This window comes from Lissotriton helveticus, chromosome 3_2, assembly GCF_964261635.1.
Source record: "Lissotriton helveticus chromosome 3_2, aLisHel1.1, whole genome shotgun sequence".
NCBI classification, from domain to species: Eukaryota; Metazoa; Chordata; class Amphibia; order Caudata; family Salamandridae; genus Lissotriton; species Lissotriton helveticus.
Genome location: NC_136062.1, coordinates 181,758,494 through 181,782,185, shown reverse-complemented (window position 1 = coordinate 181,782,185; position 23,692 = coordinate 181,758,494).

Sequence of the window (23,692 nt, the reverse complement as noted above, 5' to 3'; positions counted from 1 at the left end):
CTTTCCCCCACCTGTGGATAGACAGTGAGTTCCCCCCCCCCCCATCCTTTTGCTATCTCTCGTTTGACTAGGGTATTACCTAGGGTGGCCAGCTGTTGCTCTACTTTTGTAAGGTCCGTAGACATCAAATGTTTAGTAGGCTTAGTCTTGGTGTGAGGGTCAGCTCTTCCCCAATGAAGCCTGAATGTGAGTTGTGGCCCCTTCTCATATGCGCTGTAGTTTAGGGCACTCCAAGATCGTATGGTAAAAGGTAGCTGTGTGTTGGTATCCCCTGATACAAAGTGTATCTGACCTGGCACCTATTTTTGCCATAACAACCCCTGTTAAGTATGATCTATGTAGGATCCTAAGTTGTTTCAGTCCGAAGCGGAGGGTGATAGCCGCTTCTCTGGGGCACATTAGTGCCATTTGCCAATCTTCGTCATCGATTGGCCCCAGGTCTCACTGCCACTGCTCTCTAAGTTTGTGGAATGTATCGGGTAGGTTGTTGCAAAGTTTTTCGTAGGTCAGCGATATGGCTTTCGAGTATAGCGGCCCATCAAGCAATCGGTCCTCTAATGGTGACGACTCTGGTATATCTGTAAGATGTGGAAAAGCTGTGATGAGGGCATGCCTAAATTGCAGGTATCTGAACATTTCCCCTTGGGCCATTTGTTAATGTCCCCAAAGCTCTTCAAACCTAAGGATTAAACCTTTTTTAATCAAATCTCCGACTACGGAAATCCCAATAGTGTCCCATTTTTCGAAACAAAGTTGATAGCAAAGAGAACCCAGTATCTGGGCATACCCAACGGCGCCGCTTTTGTGAGGACATTCGACCAACCCAAACGTGAGTTCACTTGGTGCCAAATCATTACGGTGTGTGCCAGACTACTCTTGCATATCGAACTGTGAGACCACATCTCACCTGCATTGAAAGTCCTACATTAGTTACCGGTTGCCAGAAGATCCACGTTCAAGCCACTTTGTATCACCCACAAAGCAATACATGGAATGGGACCGCTCTTCATCAGGAATAAAATCACCAAACACATTCAACAAAGGAATCTCTGCTCTAAAGAGGCATCTTGCCTCAAAATTCCAAGATACAAGAAAAAAACCATGGGTGGCACATCCTTCTCTGTTCAAGCAGCTATGGAACTCTTTACCCCCAACATAAGATCCACCGACAACCACCTTATATACAGAAAACGACAAAAAAATTGGCTCTTCCCCACATAAGCCCTATACGCAAACAGAAATTTACAGCATATCCCTCTGTATATAAGCGTTTATTTTGACTATAGATATGTACCTATCTTTGTGTATTGCTTTGTATAAACATGTAGAATAATTATGTTGTTAAAAGAAAAACAATCATCTTTGGTCTGCATGTACTTGCTTCCATTGTGCATCTATGTACCTCCATGTACTTGGATCTGTGTGTCTGTTACTTTCGCCTGAAAAAACATATCCAATGCACTACCCTATTTCTCATCCTGCACCTCTATCAATATCTTTAATGTACATATACATACCTCCTTTATGCATCTATATACTTTCTATGTACTTATGGATCTATATACAAACCTTTCTAAACTCTTCCCTCTGACTGAAGAAATAAAAAAAAGAAGGAAAATAAATCCTTCACTCTTCTATCTTCTATAAATGCAAACCTTTTTCCCTTTTCTACCCCTCCCCAACCCTTCTCAATACAAATAACTGACTAACATATCCACCATTCAAATTCATTTCATGTTACACCATACTAATTCAACACTAATCCTTGTGGGTTCCAGAGTACTGTGCTACTCGCCAAAAAAGCGCTTCAAAACCCCATCAGGGGTAGCAAGCACTATATAAATACAAACCTCTTTCCCTCTTCTACCCCGCCACCTACCCTTTTCTATCAAAATAATTGAATAACATATCCACCACTCAAATTAATTCATATTTCACTATACTAATTTTCAACACTAATCCTTTATGGGTTCCGGAGTAGCATGCTACTCGCCAGAAAAGCGCTTCAACACCCATCAGGGGTAACGGGTGCTATATGAATGCAAACCTTTCTTCCCCTTCTATCCCTCGGCTATCCTTCTCACTCCAAATAACTAACTAATAACCACTACTCAAATTACTTTCATATTTCACTATACTAATTCACCACTAATCCTTTATGGGTTTCCGGAGTACCGTGCTTCAACACCTCATCAGTGGTAACAAGCGCTATATAAATACAAACCTTTTTTCCGCTTCCATCCTTCTGCTATCCTTCTGAATCCAAATAACTGCCTAACCTATCCACCACTTAAGATTTACTTGCATGTTTCACTATACTAATTCAACACTAATCCTCTATGGGTCCCGGAGTATCGTGCTACTTGCTGAAAAAGCGCTTCGATGCCTCGGTAGGGGTAGTAAGCACTATACAAATGCAATTACAATACAATACAATACATTTAGGAGGAGTGTCTCTCTGAAGGATATTCTTGTACAAAGTCATTTTGATGACAAACCTTTAAACAGGTCGGCCATCAAAGGATTGTTTCCTGTGCACTATTTGCAAAGCCTGAAAGAACTGCAGAAAAGTGAAGGATAATGCAGTGCCTGGGAAGAAAGAGAATAGGCCCATTAATAAGTTACTCAACTGCAATTCAAGTTTTGTGGTGTACTGCCTACTATGTCCATGTGAACTACAGTATATCAGTTGCACAATACACCTGGCTAAAAACATATTCTTGAGCACAAAAGGGCAATAACCAATCAAGATAGATTTTATCCGGTGGCAAGACATTTCTCCACGGCATGAGGCCAAGAGTGATAAATTGCTCTACTTTTGTATTTCCCATAAAGGAGAGAGAATAGGAGACAGGGTGAAACTCTTGAGGCAGTTGGAGGCTAAATACATAGTGGATTTACGCACCCGGGCTCCATGGGGTTTGAACAGCGAAGAAGGGCTGAGGTAATTCATCAACTAGGCGGATGAGGTTTGTGAACTAATCAAATTGAACCATGGATACACAATTAATTTAATAAGTTATCCCCCTATTGAGGCGATATTGATTAAGGGCCATATGTAGGTAAATGTGTAATACCGATTTCTAAATACCGAATTTTACCGATTCGGTATTAAGAAAACGGTATTTCCGATGTAGGAAAAAAATCTGTAATATTTACCGATTCAGTAAAATTCGGAAAAATAATTACTGAATCCTTAATACCGATCGGTAATACCGAATCTGTATTACCGAATCGGTAAATACTGAATCGGTAATTCAAAATCCCTGCAATTGAGAAATCAGCCAATCCTGTGCATCCACACCATCTCCCAACCAGGAAGTGGCTACACCCATGCAGGTGCACTGAATCAGATTCTGCTGGAGAGGCAGGGAGTGCAGAGGAGAACACAAGAGCAACTGACAGGACTTTTCCTGACACAAACTGCAGAATGGCCAACAAGGAGAGCGAAAATGAAGGTGCTGAAAGGAAAAGAAAACTAAAATTTAGTGAAAGGGAGCTGGAAGTCCTGATTGAGGAGGTGGCAAGAGAACACACAAAGATGTTTGGGAAACAGTCACTGCAATTGCCAGAATCCCAGAAAAGAAAAATATGGACTGGAATACAGGAACATGTAAATGCCATTGGAGTGACCCACCGTGAAATTGACGTACTGGCGAAAAGGTGGTACGACGTCAGTAGCCTGGCAAAGAAGAAGATAGATGAAAGGAAAAAACAAGCCAGCCTGACAGGTGGAGGAAGAAATAGAGCCCCTGCACTGACTGCATTGGAACTGCTGGTGTATTCTGCCATTGAGCCAGAGAGCGTCAGCGGGATCGGGATATAGACAGGTCAGCCAGAGCTGGCAACATACAAGATAAGATGTATGCACACCAAGCTGCTCCCCCCACTCCCTGACCCCATTCCCCAATGAGGCACTGTGAATCCCACTCCAGTACATGTTTTATTAAAATCCAGCAATGCATTATGGGAGATGTAGTTAGTGTAAGACCTATCATAACAGTCATCCCTCTGAACACAAAGACATGTGCCACACATCAGTGATAAGCAAGCAGAGGACAGTCAGGTAGATTGGCAGACATGAAAATGTATTTGTTTCGAAATGCTGCCAGACAAGTTAGCTAATGTACAATTTGTGTCCAAGGCGAGACATCGCACAGGTCTGCACACGTCAAGGCAGGAGAGGCACCCCGGAGGGAAAGAACGGAGGAGGCCATTACAACTGCTGGTCACATCACACCACCACCACCGGCATCACCACCAACACCGGCATTACCACCACCACCGGCATCACCACCACCACCTGCTACAACATCACCTGCAATAACAACACCACCGGCGTCAACACCACCACCTGCATCACCAGCAGCGTCACCACCTGCATCATCAAGACCCAGGAGGCATGCAGTTGCCAGACTCCAAGAGATGGAGTTGTCCGTGGAAGACTGCAGGGGTGGAGAACAGTCAACGGTGCCAGTGGATGGCAATAATGCAGGATCACATTCCCCCACAGACCGATCAAGGACAGGTGTCAGACGCCGCAGGGCTAGGGAACCCAGTCCACCTTTGCAGGGTGAGGAGCCTGGTATGTTTGCAGGTCTGGAGGCAAACATTAAAGGTCCAGCACCTGCAAGGGAAAGCCATCCAGTCAGTTCAGCGGCATATGAGACATGTGAGAGCAAACGTGCAGAATATAGAGAAGGGCATCTGCTCAATGAACATGACACTGGCTGAGGGCATGAGGGACATGTCCCAGTCAGTGAGGCTGAGCTTAATGAGGACAGGATGGCACGGCACAGGGAGAGGCAGAAAATGGAGAATCATACCAAGGCGGTGAGCAGCCTCTCCACTGCCACTTCTCTGCTCTGCAGGCGCTCCGTGGCCATGCATATGCATATAGGATATTGCAGCTACTAACTATGCAAACTGGCTACTTAATGCAACCAATCTGTTAGTGTCTAGACATCCCCCGCCAAGCTCACATTTCCGGTCACCTGAAAGACCTCCACTGGCTCCCCGTCAACAAGAGAATAATGTTCCGTCTCCTCACCCACGCACACAAAGCCCTCTATGACCTAGGACCCGATTGCCTCAACACGCGCCAACTACGATCGTCCAACCAAGCCCTCGCCGCAATTCCGCGCATCCATAGATCCACCATGGGGGGGAAGATCCTTCTCCTACTTAGCGGCCAAAACCCTGAATTCTCTCCCCACCCACCTCCGTCTCACACAGAACCACCTCTCCTTCAGAAAGCAACTAAAAACTTGGTTATTCGATAAGTAAAGTACCCCCCCTCCCTCAAGCGCCTTGAGACCCTCTGGGTGAGTAGTGCGCTATACAAATTTTTGAACTTGAACTTGAACTTGCCGAATAAATCTTTATCCAAAAATCGTAATGTTCCATCAGCCCCCTGGTTCACCAATTCGCATAGGGCACAAAAACAACTCTGTAGAAACAGAGAAAGACATTGGCGTAAATCTTACGCTCCCAAAGATAAACTCTGTTATAAGGAAGAATTTACTAAATATAAATCTATGATAGTACAAGAAAAAAGTTAATATTACACATCCAAGATTGAATCTGCTAAAAACTCAAACAAACAACTCTATCAGGTAGTCACAAAGCTATTGGGCCAAACCTCAGGGGCAGCTCCTGTGCCTTCTCAATCATTCTGTAATTCTCTAGCAGAATATTTTTATGAGAAAGTAAACAACATCTACTCTGAATTTTCACTGCATACTAATCATATCATTCAGCTTATACCCAATAACCCATTGGATCATCTTTGTTGTCAGGTTGTGCTCCACGGGATACGTTTGATGCTTACAATGTTCCACCTCCAAACGTCACAATGCCTCTTGTAATAAACACACAGAGGGATTGAGCCATTAGGTGAGGGATAAAAAGAACAGGGAAGGGAAAGGGAAGGGCCAGCAGGGAAGGGAATTTCCTGTAACGACAAAAACAAGGCACTTAGACATGCAGTTTTAAACAAATGGCTACTCTCAAATGATCTCGCTAAAGAACCTTATATACCTTGTGATATTACAGGTAAATAATTCTGGCAACACGTCTCCTCTATAGTCTCCTGTCACTTCAAATAAACCTATCGGGATACAAAGAAAGATTAGAAACAAACACACTACCATACTCCCACACCTACCACTAGTAGCCAAATTCCTATAGGGTGCATACCATGACAACAGGCGAGAGACGCTATAACTGGAATCCAATAAGCACAGCGCACTGCTGTAGAACGAAAAGTCAAATAGATCCACAAGGAATGAAAAAGGAATAAGGCTTCCTTAATTACAGAACACGGTAGTGCGTGGGATGCAAGAACCACAACACTCCGCTCTGCGATCAGCAATTCAAGTATTAAAGGGCAGGTGACGGTGACGCGTAGTTTCGACCACCGCGGCGCCCCGCAACAGAACTAACCAAATTCACTTCTTCCCCACACAAACGAAAACAAGGATTGTTGTTAGTTCAAAAGTCTCCTCCTAAGTTAGCTCCACTCAGAGGAATTCTTGAACGGTAACGGGTAGCGGACTACCACCGCGCTCCGCTCTGCACAGTCTGAAAACCGCGAGGTGTAGCAAGACGCTACCGCCCGCAGACTAGATGATCCCAAGAACAGATCCTACCTGGATCTAGAAAGCCGATGAACTCCGGCTTCTCCACACAAAACCGCTCGCCAAGCAGTCGCGGCATGCAGCGACTCCCGACCTCCACCAAACGAACTCGAACACACAGTGAATTACACGCAACAGGAAGCGTGTAGACAATGCTAAAGTACTACCCCTCGCCTAGGAGTCTGGGAGTTGTAGTTCGACTCCCGTGGCAGTCACAATGTCTTTCCACAGCTAGTTTCCCCTCTTGCGTGCTCTTGTTAATGCAGGCGCAAATACCTGAGACCCTGACATTTTTGTACAGTTTGAAAAAGTTACTGTGAACCAAATTACTGATGAAATGACTACCATCAAGTCTGGATCAGCTAATGATCCTTGCCCTCCATCTGTTTTAAGATCAGCAATGGACCAGATAGCTCCCGTTTTAGCAAACATCTGCAATGTAATGTTCAGTTCAGGGATATACCCCATCTCCTGGGAGAAAAAAAATCTCACTTAGATGTAGAGGACACAAAGAATTATAGACCTATAGCCAGTTTACCATTTCCGGCTAAAGTGGTGGAAAAGTTGATGAATCAACAACTATCCAAATTCATTGAAGATCACCACTTGCTAGATGATACCCAATTTGGTTTCCGTAAAGCACATGGCACTGAAACAGCATTAATCAAGGCCTCTGAAGAAATAAGAACTATCTTGGATCAGGGTGGCACAACGGTGCTCATATTGTTGGATCTCTCAGCAGCATCTGACACGGTCGATCATACCATTTTGATCGACCGTGTCACTACCATGGGAATCCAGGACAAAGCCAAAGGACTACTTTTATCCTTTCTGTCGAATCGAACTCAGGCAGTGACTCTGGGCCCCTTCAAATCAGCCCAATTACCACTCCCATGTGGAGTTCCGCAGGGCTCATCCCTAAGCCCAACACTTTTTAACATTTATGTGTCGGACTTAGCCAGAGTCATCAAGGCCAATGGGGTGAGCCTTACATCTTATGCTGATGACACCCAGTTAGTGCTTGCCATTAACAACAACGGAGAGAAAGTAGCAGCTAACTTTCATAAGGGCATGCTGGCCATCAGTAGCTGGATGGCCAGCAATTGTCTAAAATTGAACTCTGATAAAATGGAGGTTATCATCTTTGGTAAGTTGTCTCCCACTTGGTCTAGCACGTGGTGGCCACCTGTTTTGGGTCCTCCCCCAAAACCAGTCACTAAGGTCAGAAATCTAGGTATCATATTTGATGATAGACTGACCTTTGCACCACATGCCAATCTGGTGGCCTCAGCAGCCTTTTATAAACCTCGCATGATCAAAAAGATCTTACCATATCTCCCTTTGAATTCGGGCAAAACACTGGTCAGCACCTTGGTGATGTCATCTTTGGACTATTGCAATGGTCTGTTTGCCAATGCACAAAGTAGGATTATACAAAAATTGCAAACAGTTCAGAATGCGGCTGCAAGGGTGCTGTCAGGAACCCCCAAGTTCAAACCAATTTCACACATCATCAAAGGCTATCACTGGTTGCCAGTAAGGAACTGTATAAAGTTCAAGGCCCTATGTATCGCGTATAAAGCCTCCCGCAAAACAGGTCCCCAGTTTCTAATAAACCATTTGGCCACTTACATTCCCAACCGTCTGCTGCAATCATCCAATGCTTTCCACCTCTCCGTGCCACACACAAGAACTGTTTCATGGGGCGACAGTCGTTTTGTTGTTACTGTGACTAGACTTTGGAATTTCCTTCCGTTTGAGATCAGGTCATGTCAGTCATTACTTGGTTTCAGAAAGATGATAAAGACCTGGTTGTTTAATCAATAGCTTCCCTTACAGACCTGTCCGTTGTCCGCAGCGCCGAAACACCCGAGGGCAGTTGTGCGCTTTACAAATGTCAAAAATAAATAAATAAATAAATAAATGCAGGAAGGGATGGCACAATGCAGCCGTGATGTGTCAAGTGGGATGTGAAAGTGACCACTGCACTTGAAGTGCTCCTAAATACTCAGGCTGCCAATACTGGTGTAGGTGATGTGGGGGACAGTGAGGAAAAAAATAAATGTAATCAACTAGAGAGAAAGGGTCAGAAGGACACTCTTAAACCCCTCAATAGCAACAGTAAACATCAACAGAAGAGTGACCGCATCAATAAAGGAAAACTAGGTCATGGAGTAATGACAGTTCATACCACCAGGACAAGTACGGAAACCAAGTAGGGGTAGGTTAATTGAACATGCAACGTGAAAAGAAAAGAACCCTCAGGCACCCACAAATGTTAGTAGCCATTGTCTTCATTGGGTTCTTTTTTAGAAGGAAAAAATTCCAAAGTGTGATAAAGATTGTGAGTTTAAAAAGAGCATGGACTACTCCTCGAACAAAACTTTATTGCGAGGGTAGTTCTAGCTCTATTAAAACCAATGAAAAAATAGCGGACTTATATGTGGTTAGGTTAATTTGAACCTGCAAGTCCTAAACAAAGTTAATAAGAAAGGTCAACATGTTTCTGCTGGTGAGCCAATAATCAGCTCAGCATTCATCAGGACCAAGAAAAAGGAATTACATCCTCACTCCATGGATGACACACACTAAGGTGTCAACACCATATGGAGTGGGCAGAGACAGATATACAACCTTAACCGTGCAATAATGCACAAATGTTGTCTCCTACGGCCTCTCCAGAACGTGAGAGACAGGTAAATCTGCAAAACATAAACACAAGCATAGCGAAAGGTTTATAAGCAGTATCCCTTTTGGTGATAAGATGAACAATGTTAGTTATTTGCAAAATAGTTTTGTTCAACTACAGAAACCTACCCTAATCAGACCCTCATTTAAAAAGCTAGAAGGAGTAGCAGACATTTTCTCACTTCATGATTACATGACAAATGATTTGGTGTCACAAAAACTGTTTTATACTCAGCATTCTTACCGGCATGTCTTAATGCCACAAAACCGGCTATACCATGGTGTTCCGTATTACATTGTAAGCGGAATACCTTGTATGCCACATTAAAAAACTTGTTAAAAAGTGCATGGCTCATTACTATATTCAACAATGGTGAGAACATCTTAACGGAAAAAACGAATAATTATGACCAAATTACTCACACTCTGTAGATAATGGTAGCGCCCCTTGGGCTAGTGGCAGGGGGAAACCTTCACGTCCGGGCCCTCTGCGTGAAACAAACAGCAGAAGAGACCGTTCATTACTCGTTTAGAGAACACGCAGCAAAAAGAGAGGGGGACAGAACGTGGGGGCAGGTAGCTGCATGAATAGTACATGTTATCTTTACACTTACTAGCTCCTGGACGACCGCCCGCCTTCGGACCTACTCTGTCCACATCCACTGCCCGGATCGACAAGCTTGCAACCCGGATGTGGGTATTGAAATAGAATTCGAAGAGAGACGCGACCCGCCGTCACGTCTTCCTGTAGTTTGTGCTCTGTTCTTAAAGTGGCAGTGACGTTATTTTCAAGGGCTAGTATGTGGTACTAGTGTATTAACGTGTGTATCCTTAAAGCAAATATATGTATGTGCTCAATTCTGACTGGTAATGGAGGGAAAAGGTCAGCGCCATGCTATTCATGTTAAATCTGAATACAGCTAATTCTAGAAATCATGCAAGAGAGATCTCGAAATTTAATTGCTAGAATAGTCATCAACCCTAGATCCAAAGGGACCTATAAATGTTTACTCCCGCTATAAAAACACTGTCTAGGGGAGTCATGAAACAAAAGAATATTATGAAAGAAGGCCAATATCTATATACAGATATCTACATATATATATATATGTATACACACTCCAATCCAGAGGGGTAATAATGCTGAAATCTATATATATATATGTGTGTATGGGTGTCAGAAGGCATAGGGGAACTCAAGATGGTATCAAAGATCCACTCACCTACGCATCACTGACCCCCACGGAATATCGTCATTTAAACCATGTAAATGTGTAGATAAGCGATAAATCCATCTTTGCTCTTTTTCAAAGATGTTGCCCTCTTTTCTCTGGTCCAATTGTTCTATCACTGTCCACCTGATATCATCAGGACAGTGGCCCAGCTCAAGGTAATGAGCTGTAAGTTTAGTTGTGTTCCTGCCACATCTCACATTACTTCGATGTTCACCAATGCGTGTCTTTATTTTCCTTGTGGTCATCCCCACATACCTGAGGTGACAGGGACAAGTGATCAAGTAGATAACATTACTTGAGTTACAGTTCGTATGGCCCCTGATGTGCCATATTTTACCTTCCTCCAAGTTGAGAATTTTCGCAGTTGAGGTCAAGTGACAGACACTACATCCACCGCAAGGAAAGTGACCTGTCACGGGGGTTAAACCCCAAGCATTTTGGAGAGTTTGATCATGGGAGGGCTGGACAGTTCTGGGGCGTGTGTGGACAAGTGCATCTTGCAAACTTCTCTCCCGTTTATAGGAGAAAAGAGGTTTATGCCATGCACGCCCTCCACTGTTAAGAATGCGCCAGTGTTTACCTATGCAGCGACTCACAGCATTGGAGACAGTGCTGTAGGTCGTTACGCAGGTAAGTGGAGTCTCATCATTGACATCTTTGATGTGATCTTCCAAAAGGGCCTCTCTGTTGTTATTCCTCGCTCTTTTACAACTTTTGCGAAGTATTCCCTTTGGATAGCCCCTATTCAGTAGCTTGTTCGTGAGATCTTCTGCCTGTTTGTTGAAATCTCCAGGTTTACTACAGTTTCTACGGATGCGTAGATACTGCCCAAAGGGTAAATTTTCCCGCAGTGGGTGAGGGTGGAAGCTTGAAAAGTGGAGCAAGTTATTTTTGCTCGTTGGCTTATAATAAGTTTTGCTGATGAGATGGTCATTTTCCTTGGTTAAAATGACATCAAGAAAGACTATGGAAAGAGGATCATAATGATGGGTAAAACGCAAGTGGGGGTCACACGTATTGACCCAATCAAAAAAGGAGAGGAGACTTTCCTCTGACCCCTTCCAAATTAAAAGCACATCATCAATGTACCTCTGCCACAGGATAACATTGAGAGTGTATGGGTTGGTTGGTGCCAGAATGTGGGTTTTCTCAAAATTGTACACATATAGCCCTGCAATGGGGGGACAGTGAGGAGACAACAAGTCACAGCAGCATAACGCCCCCTGCAACTAACTCCAGGAGGAGCCGCAGACGCCAAGCTGCTGGTACTGGATCGATTGCCAGTGACGACTGTCTGCAAAGGGAATGCAGCAATGTTCCACGTGGCCACAGGCGGTAATGCAAGCCACACTTGGTCCAGCTGACAGCGTGACTTAACCCATGACAGCTTTGTAGGGTGTTTACACATAGGACTGCCATGTTGAGCCCTTCATGTGGTGGTGTAGTGCCAATATATTAAAATACGTCATTTAAATACAACAACTTTCTGTGTCTCCCTACTTACTCAAAAGTAGTTGCGTGTGCTCTCAGCCCGTCTTTGTCTCCCATCTGGTGCTGGCGCCACTCCTGCTGCGTTGGGTTCTGGCTGTGCAAATTCATCATTATTGTCCTCAGAGTCAGTTAATTCAACTGCTGTACCTTTCTTAGTGGCAAGGTTATGCAGCATAGCACAAGTTGCGATGATCTTGCTGCAGATGATGGGTGTGTACTGACGTGTGCCTCCGCTTTTGTGGAGGCAGCGGAACCTACTTTTCAATAGTCCAAACGTGCGCGCCACAACGTTGCGTGTTGATTTGTGCGCCACACTGTATTGTCTCTCACTTGGTGTTGATGGGTTTAGGTAAGGAGTGAGGATGAATAACCGCACAGCATAAGCGCTATCACCTAGGTGGGGAAAACAGTGCCATTTATAACAGTCACCAACACATTCATCTGCAGTGTACATCAGGGTGTGTCATAGTGAATTCTCCCGCAGCCAGGGGTGTGTAGATCCCACTGTTCTGGAAAATGTATGAGTCGTGGATGCTCCCTGGAAATTTGGCCACAATGTCAGTGATTAAGTTGCCTGCATCGCAGATTAACTGCACATTAATGGAGTGGGTTGATTTTCTGTTTCGGTAGATGTACTGAGTGGCTGCAGGTGAGCAGATTGGAATGTGTGTCCCATCAATGCACCCTATAACATGCAGGAACTGTGCCAATTTGTAAAAGTCTGTCTTGGTTTTCTGCAGTTCTGCCTGTGTGGTTGGGAGGCTTATGTAGTGATGCATTCTCTGCATCATGGCATCCAGGAACTTTTTAAAGAAATGGGACCGGCAACTCTGTGATAACCACCTACCGCAGCTATCACCCCATGGTAGCTGCCAGATGCGAGTAGTTGTAGGCTACAGAGCACCTGCACATGTGGTGGTATAGCGTGCACCCTTGGTGTTGGATGCTCAAGGAGTGGGTGCAGGTCCCTTATCAGGTCCAGGATGGTTTGGGGGTGTAGATCATGGATCTCTGCCTCAGTCAGTTGGAAGAGTGTGATGCGCTGTCTGTAAACAAGCTCCTCCCTTCTACAGATCCTCACTCCTGCTGCCTGTAGCGGTAGATGCCTTGCAATAACATAGAGGGCTGCCATAGTGATCACACTGTTGCATTTTGGGGCTGTTTAAATACAGTGCACCTGATTACGACCTGCTTTGAGTCAGTGGTAATTACGGCCTCTTAAATACCAAATTTGTGGGAATTCGGTATTTCCGAATTTTTCTACATCTTTTCTCGTTTTTACAGTTTCTTATTTACCAATTCGGTATTTGGGTGTGCGGTAAATCCGAATCTGTAAATTAGGAATGGGTAATAAGGAATCGGTATTTACCGATCCTTACTACTGATTCCTTTCCTACATTGGGGATTGCTAAATACCGGTAGGTAACGCTAAAATCTATCGATTTTCGGTATTACCGATCGGTATTTAGCTACCTATATCTGGCCCTAAGTGAGATAAACATGATTAGATTGAATAGGATTACCTAGGCTCATACATAGCTTGATAGGAGACCACCATGTTAGGTGGGGTGATATATAGATGTTTGTAATGAATCCATTTGATCATGCCCGAACATTTGCCTTCTATTGTTTGAATTGATCTAGTATCTATCGGTAATCGATCGATAAACTCTTACACAGCTCATTCAGAGCAAGACTGTATTTATGAATTACATACAGATCTTGTGTAACTTGATTTGTATTATTTTCCAATCATGTTCTATCTGTTATCATATATTTGTAAATTACTCGATGTATGAGGGGATCACTGTTTAATACCAATTCATTGAATTATCCTATGCCAATGATATGATGGCCGACACCTTTTTACACTCTGAATGTGGTCATAACAAACAGTCCCTTTTTGATGTTTCGTTTCAGCTGTTACACCAATGAAATTATTTGTTGTTATAAGGCAGCCTTTTTTGTAAAAATACTGACATTGACGAAGGCCAGGAGGCTGAAACGCATTTGTCAGGTTGCCCAGAGTTGGCTTAATTTAATAAATAATCTTTGAAAATTGCAGCGGCGAGTGCGCAGCGTCCTTTTGGAACTGTTTTCTCATATATATATATATATATAAATATACCAAAACGCTAAAAATTCCAAATTTAACCAACAAACCCCATCAACAGCACAAACAGGAGCATCTGCAGTTAGCAATATTGAATAGGCACAGACAGCAGTGACAGTGATTCTCTAACGAGCGGCATGTCATCGGATGAGGGAGATTCCAATACATCAACAATGATGGACAAGTTAAGAGTTTTGAATTTAGGAGAAGAAGTGGATTTTTTAGTGTACGACCATTTGTAAACCTTGAGGCCACGCAACCAAAGGAAAAAAAAACACAAAATAACAAAAGAAGGATAGAGCGCCGTAAAAAGCAAAAATCCTTACAGAAAACCAAAAAAGCAGTATTGGTGCAAAAAGCAGTAAATGAGAACACTATAATCAACCTGTCTTCAACTGTTCTAACCGAGGCAGAAAAACAGCTTCTCAGCCTAGGTTTGACGTACTGCCCAATCTCTGATTTTAACTACACACGAACACGTGTAGATGTCTTTTGCTATATTCGTAAATTGAATCAAATAAGGCCTCAAGGAAATGGAACTCAACACCAGTAATCAAATTAATCTCGAGCTCACAGCGGCCGACACAAAAATGTTTCTTACGATGCACCAGCTTGAGCGAAACAATATAGCTGCAGAAACGGAACAAGTTACAACACAACAGGAATTAACGGATGCAGCTATTATGCAAATTGGGGCCAACACAAGTCCTTTCAAGCCCAAGTCAAATTTCATGCCTAACATGCCAAGGGACGCCATTGATACCTTCCACGATGTCATTGCGGAAGATTTGAAAAAATTGCACTATAAAATCAAACACAGAAGGAGATATAAAATTGAACAGGAGAAGGAATATGCATCCCTAATCAAAAAATTAAGTAATGACCATCAAATTATTGTTACCACATCAGACAAAGGTGGGAACATTGTTGTTTGGCCACAAAAGAAATATATCGCAGAAGCGCAGAAATAACTTAGCGATCCCTTATGTTATGCCAAGTCTACTTTTAAGCAATATAATTTTGCCAGAGACCAACTTAAAGAAATCCTTTTCAAATGGAAAAGTGAGGGTATGATTTCAACACAAGAACACCAATTCCTACATGTTGAAAATCCTGTTCTACCAAGATTATATCTGATACCAAAAGTGCACAAGGAAATATTTCCAGTTCCAGGGCGCCCCATTATATCAGCCATACAAACTGTCGTCGAGCACATTACTGAATACATTGACTATTTTTTACAGGATCTAGTGAGGTGTTTGCCAACATATATTAAGGACACCGGCGATTTCCTAAGACAAAATCAGAAATGCTCCATGGACCGAATATTTGATATTCATAGCAGTGGATATCGAATCGCTATACACAAGTATAGAACATGATACTGGACTAAGGGCATTGGAACATTTTTTTAGGAATAAGACCAATACAATTTTATAATCACAACAAAATGGTTTTGGAATTAACAACATGGTGTCTAAATAATAACTAGTTTATGTTTGGCAACAACATTTATCAGCAAAAATGGGGTGTGGCCATGGAGGCCTGTTTCTCCCCCAGCTATGCGTGCTTGCACGTAGGCTTGTGGGAGGAGCAGGTCCTCATGCGCACACACAACGCAGCTTTTACTGGCCATGTTTTAAAATGGATGCGTTATATTGATGACATTTTTGATTTATGGAAGGAGGATGAGACCAGTGCCAAGGAATTCGTCAAAGAAATGAATAACATTCATGAAAATGTTTAATTTACATCGACAATAAGTAGACAAGAAGTTGATTTTTTAGATGTAAAAGTTTTAATCATTACAGACAATTGGCAACAAAACTCCATTGGAAAAGCACTGCGGGCAATAGCACCTTACATGCCAGCAGTGCTCACCCAAGCGTGTCATCAATAATATTCCTTATGGGGAATTATTAAGACTTAAACGCATATGTAGCACAGAGGAAGATCTGGCCAGTTGTACCTCACAAGCACTAGAAAGATTTAGACAAAGAGGTTACAAAGATGTTATTTTAATCAAGCAGTGAAAAAAATGCAGACCTGATCGAGGGAATCACTACTCAGATGTGATGAAACTACCAACACTGAGACAGAGGTGAATGACTTAACCTTGGCTCCCAGATTTATTACCACTTACAACCGCCAGGAAAGAAAAATAAGGTCCATAGTAACACGTAGTTGGCCCATTTTATTAACCGATGCTGTGTTGGCTCCCAGACTTCCCAATACTCCAACAATTACATATAGGAAGGGACCTTCCATGAAAGCTCAAATCAGCCAAAGCTTTCTGGAGTTAAGTAAAAATCAGATGTGGTTGCAGTCCCGGCTGGGATTTGTCAAGTGCTCCTGCTGCAGGGCATGCAGATTCTGAGCTAACACCACACAATACGCCACCCCATTTAGTCCAGAAATGATTAACATCAAAGGGTTGTATAACTGTAAGACTGAATATGCTGTCTATGTCCTGAAATGCACCTGCAGCTTAAGATATGTGGGCAGCACCAAGCTGCAGGTGCATGTCAGGATCCTCCAGCATCTCCGAGCTATCGTTAACAACGATAGTTTGTACCCAGGGGCAAGACACTTTGAGTCTATGCACAATAATGACTTGCAGTGCCTTAAATACTTTGTAATAACAGCAATTCCCAAGCCACGAAGGGGAGGAGATAGAGCTAAAATGCTAAGAAAATTTTTATCACAAATAATTCTAGAATTAGACAGTAAATTTCCAAATGGGCTAAATACTACAGAAGATTTGTATCACTTTTTATAATATTAAGTTTGATCTTAGCATAAATTGATAGATCTGTATAGATCATTAACAGGGCAGCTTCCCTGCTGCACCGTCAATCTTTTTTTTTCTTCTTTTTTTCTCTTTTCTATTTATAATGAATTTGTAAACCATATTAGTAAGTTTAATTTCGGGAATTTTCTCATTTTTTGTTTGGCGTGGATTGCACTTCTTACTGTTGCATTTTTTAAGTATAAAACATGTATTAGACTCAAATGCTATATTGATTAGCAAGATGATACATCTTCAGGGGGTTTCTTTTTCTTTTCCAAAATTAATTGCAATACAGTATGGTCAAACTATTTTTGATCTAGCATTTATGCAGAATATAAACAAGGTAGATTAACCACCATGACACAACAGAGATTAATAGCCTTTTTCTAATCCCTTTATTCGAAAAAGCCCAATTTGCACAAGATAAAATATAATGTTTACAAATTTTGTGATTTTGCACAGTACGAAGCAAAAGTAATAATTTGCACAAAAATGTATTGCGTATTTTCCACATACCAAGAAGAGACATGAAGCAGGCGTAAATTTTGCACATATATATTGCGTTGTTTGCACAAACAATTGCGATATATTTGCACATTTTCGTTGAATGTAGGCTATTATCTAAAACATGGAGTGGTTTGTATTTGTTTTTATCTGATTTAGGACAAGATACTGTGAATTAATATAATATAAGCACATAGAAATCATGATAATTGGATTTATAAATTGTGTTGGTTATTCTTTGTGATACCCCAAAACAAAGTTGCATTTATGCAGTTTAATTAACAAAGCTTATTTGTAAATTAATTTAGCAATAATCATGTTTTTTTTCAAATGTCGGCTCATATTTGAATAACCAAAAAAAAGACTACTGGCTGAGAAAATGTGAAAAAGTCTTAATTTTTGCGCAGTATGTTTTCCATGTCTACGATCACATGTGGTGTTTGAAAAGCATATTTTAAAAAATGGTGGGCTAAGAACTGACAATCTGTGAGCAAGGGCAACCGCATGAAACGCGTCAGATTTTGTGGCTCCAAAAATAAATACCTGTGCCAGAAATTGGGATTCGTGTTGTCCTTGGTTCGCCGAATGGAAGTGCCGAGACAGCGTATTATTTTATATATATATATATATATATATATATATATATATATATATATATATTACTTCACTCCGCATTCACCTTATCCGAAGCAACGGACACGGACCCAAATTTCCAGTGAATTTACTTGTTTATTTGCTGTGCCGCCATAACGTTTATGCTCCAAACAGAGCCTTGATCACATGACACAGGTTACTTTCTAATCGACATATTTAAAGTGACAGGTGCGTAAAAAAACTTTAGTAACGTTTTGTCAATTTCATAGACATAAAAGTATATGCATTGAATATTTTTTCTTTCTCCTTTTTGTATGTTCATCAGCAACAATTAATATAAATATAATTTGACCTCATATATACTGGTGTAATACCTATAATCTACCGGTGTGAGGCTTGAGAAAAGGGAATTATCTAATTCTTATCCAAGGATTCCACACCTAATGTCAACCCTGTCAGTCCCATTAAGACAACGCTCCATACATGTATAATACACCATAAGCTACAGGATGGATGTAATGTCAATCCCTATATGCATATATCCATGTATGTCTGCACAAATCTTCAAACCTCCACTGCACAGCGGCGAAAGAAGAGACAGACCCCACGCTTTCCAGGCAAGATGTTTATTCAGTCCTTGTGCCTTCCAAAATGCAACGTTTCGACTACTGACGTAGTCTTGTTCACACACCACATTGCACAAAGTGGAAACTTTTTTTATATCTATTGCAGTGAGGACACACCCATCCGGGTCCCACCTCCAAACGTGAGTCACATGGTTTGACATTTAAAACAACAGAACCAAAACCTAAATTAAAGGCACAGTGCACTGTGACGCCATATAAGTATAACCTGGTTGCAATCCAGAATACAAACATTCATGTGAGCCTGTAACGTGCTCACATTGATTACTCTGTGGGTCTGTACATATAATTGAATATACAGTGGCATTATCACTGAATGTTTGAAATAGAAGCATGAATGCGTAAAGAATTTCTTATGGAGGTTACTGAAAACAATAATATGCATGAATGCTGGTTATTGGATACAAAAGTACCACATAAATTACACGCAGGTAATTATATATACCATGTTGCTTTGCCTAAAAGTTCAAAAATAACCGCATGAATGCGAAGAAAGTCTCATAGGGTTGACCAGAGAATGATAATGTGCATAAATGCAATGTAAACTTCACAGAACTCCATAAGAAAATATCTGATTGTTCAACTTTCATGGACTTGCGAAATAAATCTATTCAATCAAATCGTGGCGGTGCCGTGCAGTTCGTTGCTATAGCATAAAACAACCAAAAATATTGACTTTAAAACACCAGAACAGCACCTAAGTGTACTACACAATTGTAAACACATTATAGTTCCAATTTCCTATATATGAAAAAATATATATATATATATGTATATCTGTACATTGTTCATTTGTCCAATATCATAATTATATAAGAACTATTTACATCAAAATTGTGTGTATGAAAAAAGAGTGCTTGTCTAAATAACCAGTGTAGTGAAAATCACCAAAAAAAGAAATTCCCAAGTGTTTGTTTAAAAAACTGTGCTGTCTAGAGAACTAAGCAGCCAGACCTTAACAAGACAGGACTACAGAATGTCTATTGACTTCTTAAATGTGCCAGTGTACAAAAATAAAATTAAAGTGTATAAAGTGCTCTAAAATTACTGTTACTCCACGTGATCTGTTTCGCAAACAGTATATCTTACATTATCTTGTATTTCTTGTTTTTTTTTAATTCATTTAGAGCCGAGGTGGTTGTTTCTTCATTATATTGAACTAATATTGGGTGAGATGCAGTGTCATCTATTAAAGTTTGTATTTACTTAGTGTTAATTCTAGTACAGTTGACCCTAAATTCAAGTGTATTTGTTAGATGCATAAATAGATGTACGGGACCCTTCTGTGCAAAATCAGGCAAAATAAATAAATAAATAAATAAATATTTGTATAAATACATTAAGACGACATTCATAATCAATAAATAAGTATCACAGTATAAAATACTTATAAATAATGATAATATATATAAAACCTTCTAAAATTCAATACAAAATTTTCATGATGATGTTTTATAAAATGTCCCAACTGTATACATAGACATGTTAAGTTATGTTAATTCATCTTGTAATTCATATGCCTTCCTTTGCTACATCAAAATGTCTACCGTATCTCTAATTGACGGGGAAAAAAAAATGCTCATTTATTTTACAGCTGGAGTGCGCGGCGTCCTTTTGGAACTGTTTTCTCATATATATATATATATCCACTGTGATTTAAAAAATAAATTTTTGAATTGTTCGAGTGAGTAGCAGGCAACTCACTTGAGAAGGAAAGCGGGACTACAAATACCAGCAGGCCATCAGTGTGGGCCACGCCCACTGAGGCAAGGTATTTGAATTATGGTCGTTTCCGCCAAAACTGCTCTGCTACTTCACTCGAGTCCTGTGCCCCTGATGAAGTGGACTACGAAACGCGTTGGGCTGGACTATTGATTTGTGGACAGAGTTTCTTACATGCTGCAGCTCTCCTGAATAAAACAAATTTGGCAGATTACCTACCAGTGGTGTGGCATCTTCCATCAGCAGGCAACTTGTGTGGTTGATATTAGCGGCTGGCCTGAGCCGCGGCAGAGGCTCCGATGCTCTCGCAGCATTCCTGTTGATCCGTCAATCGGCGGATGAACTTATGGCACTGGTGCCGTTTTGGAGGAGATTCGACAGTAACTTAATGCCACGATCCACTGTGATTTTTTTTTTAAAAACATGAATTGTTCGAGTGAGTAGCAGGCAACTCACTTGAGAAGGAAAGTGGGACTACAAATACCAGCAGGCCATCGAGTGTGGGCCACGCCCACTGAGGCAAGGTATTTGAATTACGGTAGTTTCCGCCAAAACTGCTCTGCTACTTCACTCGAGTCCTGTGCCCCTGATGAAGTGGACTACGAAACGCGTTGGACTGGACTATTGATTTTTGGACAGAGTTTTTTACATGCTGCAGATCTCCTGAATAAAACAAATTTGGCAGATTGCCTACCAGTGGTTGGCATCTTCCATCAGCAGGCAACTTGTGTGGTTGATATATATATATGTATATATATATATATATATATATATATATATATATATATATATATATATATATATATATATATATATCACTACTTCAGTATCATTCATAGTTCTCTTTATCTTTTCTCTTCCTCTGGTTCTCCTTGAAGCATCTGGTCATTAGTTGGACTCGGAGAAAGAGTCCCACCCCCGTCCCCCTTTAAACATTAAGAGCACATCTCAGTAGAACATACTTAAAAACAATAATTGGAAAAGCCAATAAGTCTCACTGTTGGGAACCTATTGGCTTTGCCAATAGTTTTTAATGATGCTGTGCAGCCTGGCTAAAGAGGAAACCAAAAAATATAAAGGTGCTGTGACGCAGCATCTGTGTCATGTTGTAGGTGAGTTGATTATGAATGTATGTACCTAAATGAGTGGGAGCTTTTTTTTATATTTTATTGATTGAAGTTGGATTGGTAAATAAAAAAAGTAGTGCCAAAGTCTTTTTTTAAACAGTCGGTAGAAGGAAGCAACTAGAGAGAAGGGTGGAAGCAACTTGGAAGGTGCTGATGGGAGGATCACGGTGGACGTGGTCATGGGGGAGAAGCACAAGAGGGACAAAGTAGGGTTTACGAGGGAGACATATGGAAAAGACATGCATTCTCACGGAGGGCTTAACCAAAAAGTAAAAAAGGAGTGTCTGAAAAATAAGCATTGGAAGGACGCAAGTAATGCGAATATGCTCCATTGGAGGGATAAAAACAGGAAGAAGAAGGAAAACCCATACAAACAGTCCTAGATGCAGGATTGACTGCATTTGTAGATTGCTTTTATAAGCATGCTATCTAATGGGATGAACACTACATTGTCTTATACTCACAGCACAGCAATCAAAAGGTACAAGGCAATCAAATATGAAGTTTGTGTAAATATAAATCTGCCCAGCAAGCACTCACCCCAGGATTCACAGCAACATCCTACCATATAGTCCCTTCACGACGTTCACATCTTTCCATATCAAAGGCTGATAGGCCAATAGATAGCTATAGACAACATGTAAATGTTTTTTAATCTTTGGTACGACTTAGCTTTACTGTATACCTAGAAGCATATTTTCAGGCCAAAATAAGCAGTTCGAGAGCAAACAAACACAAATGTAGGCCACAAATGTCCCTGAAAACCACAATTAAGTAATGAGTTCAAAATGGTTGTTAAAAATGAAGTGTTTCTACAGGAATTGAGAACCATGTTTAGTTAAAGAGTGGTGGTGATTAGGGAAGGGAGGTTAGGGTGGTGGTGATGATGGCGCTGAGTGTGGTACCATGGTGGTTGGGATGAGGGTAGTGGTGGTAAGGATGGTGGTGGCGAGGGTCAGGGTGAGAGTGGTTCAAGTGGTGATTAGGGTAGGTTGATGGTGGTGGTTAGGGTTGGGTGGTGGTGGTTTTAGTGGTTGCAGTTAGGGTGGTGATGGTGTTAGTGGTGGTGTGTAGGAAGGTAGTGGATAGGGTGGTGGCAGTGGGTGTTGGTGGCAGTGGTGGGAGGCTAGTTAGGCTGATGGTGGGTTAGGGTGGCGGTTGGGGGGTAGGGTGGGAGGGTTTGGCAGAGAGGGTACTCAGTCAGACTTCTGACGTTCTGCTCGCCTAACTCTAAACCAGGCCACAGATTTGGCACATAACCTGATATGGGTTTTTTGTCTAAAAATGTATTCATATTTCTAAATACTAGTGGCTGCTGGTGATCTTTGAAAGCAGTGTGGTCGAAATACCAGCCCTAAATTGCATAAAGTGATTGATCAGAGAATCCATGCTTCTATAAATAGAATGGTCAACATGTAAAATTTTGAAACAATTGTGGATTATAAATACAATTTCAGATACATTTATAAACAAGCATTAGAAATGCAATCGGGCTTGGATTTATTTGATTTTGAGCTAATGGAATTGTAAATGGCAATGTCTTTTCGCCATGTGTGATGGAGTGTGTGCATGTGGTGTGTAGTGGTATTATGTGAGTTGGATTGTAATTTTACCAATGGTGTCATGCTGTGCTTTAGATGAATATGTTTAAAAGTAAAGTGTACCATACTGCGATTGCTACAAAAGTTAATTGTGGATGCGTTAACAATTGATGCGTGCACTGATGGCTGGTGGTGTGTGTGTTTGGTGGAAAAGTGCACTGGCGCCTGGAGGTGTGTGTGCCTAGTGGAAGGGTGCACTGACGGCTGGTGGATGTGTACTTAGTAAAACAGTGCACAGATGGCTGATGGTGTGTGTGTTTGGTGAAAGAGTGCACTGACGGTTGCTGGTGAGTGCGCCTTGTAAAAGAATGCACTGACGGCTGCCTGGTGTTGTACGCCTGATGGTGTTTGTGCTTGGTGAAAAAGTGCATTGATGGCTGGTGGTGTTTGCCCCTGGTGAAAGGGTGCACTGATGGCTGGTGTTATGTTGTTGTGTGTGTGTGTTTGTGTGTGTGTTTGTGTTTGTAGTGGTGAGTCTGTGGGGGTGAGTCTGTGGGGGTGAGTCTGTGGGGGTGAGTCTGTGGGGGTGAGTCTGTGGGAGTGA